General features: G+C 49.2%; 1 protein-coding gene across 8 annotated transcripts in view; it reads left to right on the top strand.

Annotated features, from left to right (window-relative positions):
• LOC102000511 (MAPK-interacting and spindle-stabilizing protein-like) overlaps nt 1-2,348 on the top strand; it is a 12,872-nt gene that overhangs the window by 577 nt on the left and 9,947 nt on the right. For 2 of the 8 annotated variants that reach the window (XM_013347988.2, XM_026781120.1), the window contains exon 1: nt 633-956. The exons of the other annotated variants lie outside the window; for them this stretch is intronic. The gene's annotated coding sequence lies outside the window, so the exon portion shown is untranslated. Of the gene's footprint in view, nt 1-632; nt 957-2,348 lie in introns of those variants that run through there. 8 annotated transcript variants of the gene reach the window in all.

The following is a 2,348-nucleotide window of genomic DNA, read 5'->3' as shown; positions in this document are numbered from 1 at the left end:
AGACCAGGCTGGTCTCGAACTCACAGAGATCCGCCTGCCTCTGCCTCCCGAGTGCTGGGATTAAAGGCGTGCGCCACCACCGCCCGGCTCTGGGTGTGTTTTTCTAGCATACAGAAGAGTTATTCGCTGGTGGGCTTGACGTATTCGAAATCAGTTTTCAGATACTGTGAGGTTGGCAGTGGGCGTATTGCACCACTAGAGGGCAGTTGTTCCAAATCAGAGCATTCTCCACTTCACAAATGCTGATCTGCCTTTTTAGCAGGCTCTTGCCTGTTCTCTCTGTCTTGCCTGGAATGCTGCTTGTGTAGAGTTGATTCGTCCGTCCTGGTGAAGCTTACTCCTCAGCGGAGAAGAGACAATACGAAAAACATGGGGACAGTCAGGTAGAGCACAGAGAAATACAGCAGCGAAGGAGGGAAAGGATATAGGAACAGGAGAGCTGGCGTCTTAAGAGAGCAATTGGAGGAGACAAGAGTGTAAGCCCTGCAAAGTCTTAGGCAGCTGCTAAAAGTGGGAACAGTCAGTGCACACGCAGGTCCACCCTGACCTTTTCTTCTATCGTTCTTTGAATTTATCCTTATGCAATCTCAAGTCTCCCTCCCTCCCTCCCTCCCCTCCTCCTTCTCCCCCCTCACCCCCCCCTCACACACACACACACACACACACACACATGCACATTGGTTGGGGTCTTGTCATGTAACCTGAGGCTGGCTTCCACCACACCTAGCTTCTGATATGTTTAAGGAGCAGCAAGAAACCGGGGAAAATGGCCGAGGAAGGCTAGTCATAGTAGTGGAGGCAAGGAGGTAGGGGCAGGGGGACAGAACAGGAAGCCATTTTCAGGAGTTGGATTCTGATGAAATGGCTGACTCTGGCTGTGAGTTAGGGAGAATCATGATGGAACGGAGCCTACCGTTAGCAACACCTAGGGTTGCTTCTGAAAGAAACTGTCTGCGGTAAGTAGGAGAATGAAATGAGCTGCAGGTGTCTGGGTGTGTGAGACAGTTGGAGAAGAAAGAATAAGAGGGGAGACATGGGCATTGAAGGTGTGGGAGTAGTGGCAGGTGACACCCCAGAGCTTCAGGATTGTTAAGAGCACACGTATAACCCTGGGAGGACAACCTGGGGAGGAGCTGACCCTGGGCAGCCAAAGGGAATGAGGAAGGAATTCCAAGCCTTGGAAGGAGACTGCTTGTGGATTTGGGGCCTAAGTTAAATGTATTCGGACTCCATGTAGAACATGGATATTTCAAGTAACACCAGGGTTGTGAAACATTCCATTCTGCCAAATTGTAGCTGCATGTTTAAAACATGCAAAAGTTAAAATGGCTCCCACTGTCAGATGTGTGTCCATGTGCCCTGGGCTGCATCTTTTGTTTTGTTTTTTGTTTGTTTGTTTGTTTTTTATTTTTATTTGTTTATCTTTTTTCCTGAGACAAGATTTCTCTCTTTAACAGCCCTGGCTATCCTGGAACTCACTCTGTAGTCCAGGCTGGCCTCGAACTTAGAGATCCACCTGCCTCTACCTTCCCAGTGCTGGGATTAAAGGTATGCACCACCACTGTCGGGCCTGGCCAGCATCTTTATGAAGAATGGCAGACAGAATGGGCAGACTTGTAGGTAGCTGCCCTCATAATTAGTGATGGGCAGTGTGTATTGTGAAATGAACTCTTGAGTATAAAGAAGAGGGAGGAGAAGGCTCAAGGGAGGGCGAGTATCAGGAGGAGATAGCCAGCACTACCACCCTTATTGCTACCAGCCTGACATCACTGAAGTGCAGTAGGGAAGAGTGGGTGTCACTCCGTTTCTGGAGCTGGCACACACAGCTTCTGCACCACATTCTATCTGAAGAATCTGGAGAGCAGGCTCTTGCTGCTCTGTGCATCCCTCCCCAGCTCAAGCTCTATCTTGAATGCAGCACTGTGACAGTGAGTGGAGATTTAGATACCAGACAGACTCTGTGAAGATCACATCTTAGAACCTCAGCTTCCTCCCCTCTTAAATGGACTGTCCTTACCCAGATCTCAGAGTCCCCTCTGCATAGCTGCACTGTGACCATTGGTGTAGTCACAGATCACTAGATGTTGATTAGTGCTGAACTAGCTCTTGTGGTTTGTTTTGAAGTATTGGGTCACAGTTTGACCTCTGTGTTGCTGCTGTCAATGGGGTTAGACTCCTTACAGCGACTTTGGATGGGTTTGACTTTGATCGTTTTATTTTCTTTTTTAAAAGGCAAATTAAGCCAGGCGATGGTGGCGCACGCCTTTAATCCCAGCACTCGGGGAGGCAGAGGCAGGCGGATCTCTGTGAGTTCGAGACCAGCCTGGTCTACAGAGCTAGTTCCAGGA

This window comes from Microtus ochrogaster, chromosome 8 (assembly GCF_000317375.1).
Source record: "Microtus ochrogaster isolate Prairie Vole_2 chromosome 8, MicOch1.0, whole genome shotgun sequence".
NCBI classification, from domain to species: domain Eukaryota; kingdom Metazoa; phylum Chordata; class Mammalia; order Rodentia; family Cricetidae; genus Microtus; species Microtus ochrogaster.
Note: the sequence above shows the minus strand (reverse complement) of the source record. Positions and strands in the feature narration are given on the sequence as shown.